The following is a 7,238-nucleotide window of genomic DNA, read 5'->3' as shown; positions in this document are numbered from 1 at the left end:
TCTTGTTCTTTGTTTTGTATTTGGCTGAAAACCCAGGTTTCTATTGCTACTACCATGGTCTGATGTGTTTTATAGAAATGATATAAAATAAAAGTACCCAAAACGTCAGGATCTCCATTTTTTTTTTATTTTTTAGATTTTAGTGATTGTGTGTGTGTCACTGTGTATATATGCCATGCATATACAGATGCATACAGAGCCTCGATCTCTGAATGCCCAGGGGACCCAGATCCCCTGGAGCAGGAGTTACAGGTGACTGTGAACCTCCCAACATGGACGCTGGGAACCAAAGTCCCGTCCTTAGCTAGAACAGTGCTTGTTCTCTGTGGCTGTGCCATCTCTCCAGTGCCAGATGGATCATTATTATAAGCAAATAATCTCAGATTTTGCTGGCTTTTTACTCTCAGAATGTATCTCCTAGGGATGGGCAGTCAAGACCGAACACCAAAATAATCCCTCTGTAGTTGCTTACTTTTAAAACTACACAGTTTATTTTCTTTTTTACGTACATAGCCACACCCACACAGGCACACACAGAAAAGCGCCATTCCTTTTACGGCTTTGCACTGCACTTCCGTGTAAATGTGCTGCTTGGGGTTTTTTTTTACGTGTCACAGTCTCACTACAAACTCATCAGACAGCGCAGGGTGACCTCAAACTTTTGTTCCCCTACCCTGCACCTCGTGCATCCAAGCGTGCGCCACTGCGCCTGGCTGAGCACACCATTGTCTCCTCACTCCCCTAGAAGTGCACAAAGGGAGCCCTTCTCACTTTGACTGTAAATACCCCAAAAATGTACCTACCCAGTAATCTACAGAAGAGTAAGAGAAATGTAAGCTTCTCCAGGCTAATAACTCATTCAGTGTTCCATTCCTCTGTCCATTAAGACTATTTATATATAGGGCTGGAGATATTAAGAATACTTGTTGCTTGTGGTGGTTTGAGTAAGAATGGCTCCCATAGATATTTGAGTACTTAGATATTTGAGTACTTAGATATTTGAGTACTTAGATATTTGAGTACTTAGATATTTGAGTACTTAGATATTTGAGTACTTAGTCACCAGGGAGTAGCACTATTCAAGAGGACTGGAAAGATTAGAAGGTGTGGTTTTGTTGGGGGAGATGTGTCACCAGGGAAGGGCTTTGAGGGGTCAAAAAATCACATCAGGGCTGAAGCTCTCTCTCTCTCTGTCTCTCTCTCTCTCTCTCTCTCTCCATATCAGCATGTTGCCCTCAACTACATCTCCAGCAACATGCCTGGCTTGCCCGCTGCCATGCTTCCTACCACTGTGATGTTGGACTAAGCTTCTTGACCTGGAAGCAAAGCCCCCATTGAATGCTTGCCTTGGTCCCGGCGGCTCTTCACCACAGCAGGACAGCGACGGAGACACTGCTCTTGCACAGGACCCTTAAGTTCAGCTCCTAGCACCTGCACCAGAGGACTCACAAATGCCTACAGCTGTTAGTGAGATCAGACTTGGGTCCAAAGGAAGAAGAGCCCCTGTCCAGCAGGCCTTCTCCATCCTACAGTGAGGTAGGCGATGGAGCGACTAAGCCTCGGTATTAGTTACTTTCATAGCACTGCGATAAAAGCACCACTTACGGGCTGGAGAGACGGCTCAATGGTGAAGGGCACTGACTGCTCTTCTGAAGGTCCTGAGTTCAAATCCCAGCAACCCCATGGTGGCTCACAACCATCCGTAATGAGATCTGACCCCTCTTCTGGTGTATCTGAAGACAGCTGCAGTGTACTCACATATAATAATAAATAAAAATCTTTACCCTAGAGCAAGCAGGGACGACTGGAGTGAGTAGCCTTCATTCCCAGCAACCCCATGACGGCTCACAACCATCAGTACAGCTACAGTGTACTCATATACATAAAATAAATAAAATAAATCTCTTTAAAAAAAAAACACCTTATAGAAGGAAGCTTATTTGGGCTTAGTTTCAGAGTATCAGAGTATCAGAGTCCATGATGGTAGAGCAGAGGCAGCAGGCATGACTGACGTCTGGAGCAGGAAGCCAAGGGCTCGTGTTTTAAATCATAAGCATGAAGCAGAGCACGAATTAGAAATGGCAGGAATCTAAAACTCCCAAACCCCATCTCAGGTGACACACTTGCTCCAACATGCCCACGCCTTCTAACGCTCTCCAACACCCCCGGCAGCCAAAGTCCAAGAAGTTAAATGACAATGAGAAAATGTCCCATCCAAACCACCACAACATTTTCATATCTCTTCTCATGGGTCCTTAGCGCCTTCTTCAGTTGAATTCTCAGGGAGTCAGACAGACTGAGGAAGCACTGGAGCAAATCTAAGAAGTTAAGGGCTTGGAGACTTAGCCCAGTGGTAGCAAACACCTTGAATTCCTTCTCTGTCCCCAGCACCAGAAAATGAAGAAGGGGGGAGTGTGATAATAGATAGATAGATAGATAGATAGATAGATAGATAGATAGATAGACAGACAGATATAGATAGATAGATAGACAGACAGATAGATAGATAGATGATAGATAGATAGATGATAGATAGATAGATGATAGGTAGATGATAGATAGATAGATAGATAGATAGATAGATAGATAGATAGATAGACAGACAGACAGACAGACAGATAGATAGATAGATAGATAGATAGATAGATAGATAGATGGAAGTAAACAGCCAATTTGGAAGGCTGTGGTGGAAAAGGCTGTGCCTTCGTGCCTGTGAGGCATGTTTTGTTTCTCTTTGCAAAGTACAAAATGAACTGTCTAGCAGGTAAGTTGGGGGCACAGTTTATTTGGTTCAGGCCAAGATTTGTCCGGAAAACTCTCTGTGTATTCAGTTAAAACCTCGGGAGATTAACCCGATTTTAAACTCGACTCACGAAAGGTCAGAAACAGCGCGGCTTTCTCGCTCTCCACTCTCAAATAAAATTCTTTCCGCCTCTCGCAATAAGCGTTAGTAAATCTGTGACGACTGGAGCATCAGGGTTCAGTGTTCAACAAAATTAGATTTCTAGGGAAAGCCTTGGCCTGAGCCCTTCAAATTCCAAGAGACAGTGCCTTACAACGGAAAGGGGGCATGAAGTTAAAAAGTCAATCTATTCACCTACTGCATCCCGCAGACCAGACGCTTCCGCAGTTCCCACAGAAGGAAAGCTATACCACAGAAGATGACTTGGGTGGCACTCACAGTCCCGAGAACCCCTCACACCACCTCCCTGCTGCTCTTCCCTTCCCTGCAGCATCCGGCAATGCCAAAGGCACTGCTCCCCAAAGGCTGGAAGAGGGGTCTGCTCCTTTCCCACCAAGAGAATAAAAAACAAAAACAAAAAAAAACCCAAAAAAACAAAAAAACAGCTCTTTTGCTCTAGACAGAGTAACAGGGACTCCACCCTTGTCTACCGGACGTTGAAGAAAATGAGGGAAGCCAGAGGTGGTGTGAGGCAAAGGTGGTGTGATTGTGGAAGGTGATGATCAGCCTTCTTGTCCGTGAATGGTGGGAGCCAAGGAGCCATGGAAGAAGGTCAGGGTGGGGTATCTGTGGGTTTTTTGACTTGACGGAAGTTTGAATAACGGGTGTATTCATTACTTTTCCAGTGCTGTGATAAAACACTATGACCAAAGCAAGTTATAGAAGGGTTTATTTGGGGTTTCGTCTCAGAGGGTCAGTTTCACAATGGCAGGGACAGCAGACAACAGATGCTGGAGTTGGAAGCTGGGAACTCCCATCTCAAACCACGAACAGGAGAGAGCAAACTAGGCATGCCACATAGCTTTTGAGACCTCAAAGTTCATCCCTGCCACGACACACCTCCTCCACCAAGGCCCCCAAAGAACCCCCAATAGCACCACCAACTGGAGACCACATATTCAAATGCCCAAGGATATGGGGGACAATTCATGCAAACCACACTTGGTAAGAGGAAATCTCAGCTGAGAAAATGCCTAAAGGCAAATCTGTGGGGTGTTTTCTTGATTCATGATGGATGTGGGAAGGATCCACCACAGATGCTGTCACACTTGGGCAGGTGGTCCATACTGAATTGTATAAGGAGGCAGGTTGGGAAAGCCATGAGGACTGACAGTAACAGCTTCGGTTCCTGCCCCCAGATTACGGTCCTGACTTTCCTGTGCCTGCAGAGTGAAATAAAGCCTCTCCTCCCCAAGTTACATTGGTGTTTTATCAAAGCAATAGAAAGCAAACTAGAGGGCTGGAGAGATGGCTCAGTGGTTAAAAGCACTGATGGCTCTTCCGAAGGTCCTGAGTTCAAATCCCAGCAACCACATGGTGGCTCACAACCATCTGTAATGAGATCTGTCTTCTGGAGTGTCTGAAGACAGTGTACTTACACATAATAGATAAATCTTTTTTTAAAAAAACAAAAAAAAGAAAGCAAGCAAACTAAAACAGGGTAAGTTCTATAGACCTGGCCCCTCCTTCTGTCTTCTAGCCAAGTCCTGTCCTCTGTGCCTCCCCCATCAGTGGGTTCCTGTCCAAAAGGGTGGTACACCCAAGTGGTATGGTGTATACCAGAGAAATGTAGGAGCCGGGCAGTGGTGGCGCATGCCTTTAATCCCAGCACTTGGGAGGCAGAGGCAAGCAGATTTCAGAGTTCGAGGCCAGTCTGGTCTACAGAGTAAGTTCCAGGACAGCCAGGACTACACAGAGAAACCCTGTCTCAGAAAAAAAGAAAAAAAGAAAAAAAAAAGAAAGAAATGTAGGGTTACTGTTTCCAATTCCCTACTTTGCATGCAGTTATAAAAACAGCAATGTTGACAAAGCCAAAGAATTTGCTCTTCTATGCATCTCAATGAAGCCTGTTTTAACTCTTTATGACAGGCATTACCATGGGCTTGACTTTCTTCATCTCTCCCCATTCTTTCCCAGAAGGCATAAAGAGAAAAGTCTTAGGAAGGTCAGGATAAAAGCATTCCACACAATGATGTGTACTAAATAGTATCTCTGTTGCATTCTGTGGTTCCCAAGCCCTGGGCAGCATGCACTCCCTCCTCCCTTTGTCTCACTGGGCCTTGCCCACAATGCTCAGCTTTATGGTATTTTCTCCTCAAGCTCCAAGACTGACAGGACCCATGTGGCCCAGGCCTTGAGTCTTTACTTCACAGGGATTGAAAATGGCTGGAAGACCTTACCCATGGCTTGACAAGCTGGTAAAGGGCTTCCCAGGCCGTACTGCAGAGAGCCTGGAAGGAACCCAGACTAGAGCAGAATCATCCTGCATAGGACTCAACCCCTCCGCAGACTCTCAACACTCCTCCTCCTATAAATTCCAATCGGTAAAGTGGCTCCAAGGAGGGTGAGAAATGTCAACACCGGAAGCTGAAGCGTAGACCAGAAGAGAAACAAGACAAAACAAACAGAACCCTGACCAAACCGCTCCTGATGACAAACTTCATTAGGGAGAATGTTAAATCAGCCCGAGAGGAAACTGGGTGGATTATAGCGCTGGCCTATCACATACAAGATACTGGGCGCATGGGCACACACACAGGGACTTCCCTCCTGCTTATTTCTACTCATGATGTAACACCCAGGCTTAAGGTGTTTTGGATTCTGCCAACATCTAGTCTCCATATAAACACACACATATGTGCACATAGCTACACACAAGGTGTCTATACACGGGTATGTGTCTCACCCCCCCCACCCCCCCACCCCACCCCCAACCCCCACCCCCACCCCGTGCCCCAAAAAAACAAAACCCTCACCAAAATTAGAGTTGAGCCAGAGGCTGATGTGGCATAATTTATGAACTATAACTAGCCCATGGTCACTTGTAGGATTCACGTAGAGCTAGAGTTAGCTGCTAATGCGATCACAGAAAATTAGCTTTAGGACTAGGAGCCTCTGAGCCCTGGCTCCTGGGCCACAAGCCCAGGCAGGGCTCATTGCCTGCCTCAGCCCACCCAGCATGTCTCAGACTTCAAGATGTCTTGCCCAAGGAGCCTTTTAGAACTGAGCAAGAGGGCCACCTGCCACCCCTGGGGCTGAGAGCAGGTGTCACAGTTGGAATATCTGCAAATTCTGTCAGCTCCTATTGCCAGCACTCCTCTCACATCATTCTCCTGTAACCAAGCAGAGCGTGTGAGTAGGGCGGCTGCTTCCTGATTAGCTCCCTGATCTGCTCCCAGACTCTCCCTTGCTGTTCTGGCTGCCTTGAGCAAAAGGATTGATTTTTGACCCCGAAACTGTAACCCAAAAAAAATGCATTAAGACACAAACTGAATCCCAGCACTTGGGAAGCAGAGGCAGGCAGATTTCTAAGTTCGAGGCCAGCCTGGTCTACAGAGTGAGTTCCAGGACAGCCAGGGCTACCCGGAGAAACCCTGCCTCAAAAAACAAATCCCCACACACAAACTGAAACAGCCCACTTATAACTCTCTCCAAGTTCCTGCAGACAAGCCTAGACTTCAGAGCTTTATAGACCCTTCGTCCTCCGCCATCAGCTCCATCTCCCAGTGACAGATTCCCTGCTGGTGCTGTGATGGTACGCCAGTTTACCTTGCCAAAAGTCACCTTCACCAGAGAGCCTTCCTGTAATGAACACCGGGCACATGTTCCCTTGCTACATTTTAACACCTCCCTAATCATCGGGTTTTTGTAATGACCATGTGTTGACTATAGTTAAGCCAGTTTATTGGTTTAAGATTCTACTAGCAAAATGTCTCCTTTTGATAGGCTCTATAACATTTATGCACAGTGACTGACACAGGAGGGACTTCAAGAATTCTGGTTCTGGCCCTGCCCCTTTCATCAGCTGTGTAGCCACCTTGCAAATTGAATGATCAGCTTCTCCCACAATATGAAAATCATTTATTGGACACCAGTGGGGTCTCATACACACATTATATACACCAAACACTATGAGAAGTTTATAGCTTGGTCAGTCTTGTGGCTCCTGAGAAGGCCCAAGACACCCTGCTGCGGCTGGAGTTGCTGGGTTCCAAACTGTCACAGGTCTCAGAAACCACTGGAAGTAGTATTCGTGAGGTGGGGATTGGGGGGGGCTTGGGAGGGGTGAACACAAGAAGAGCACTGGGGTTCTTTGGCTAGAGCCCAGGAGTTAACTGGTACCCATAGTGAGAATCTTCAACCAAGCCACGGAGGCCTAGCCAGATGCAATCTTACCCACATCAGTCATCACTGCAGAGGTCCAGGCAGTGCTGCTTCTAGAACCCTCTATCCTCAAACCTGCAAAGGCTCAAGTTCCGTAAGAGCAAAGTATTTG

This window comes from Apodemus sylvaticus, chromosome 21 (genome assembly GCF_947179515.1).
Source record: "Apodemus sylvaticus chromosome 21, mApoSyl1.1, whole genome shotgun sequence".
Lineage (NCBI taxonomy): Eukaryota > Metazoa > Chordata > Mammalia > Rodentia > Muridae > Apodemus > Apodemus sylvaticus.
The sequence above is the reverse complement of the archived record's forward strand: the minus strand, read 5'-3'. Positions refer to the sequence as shown.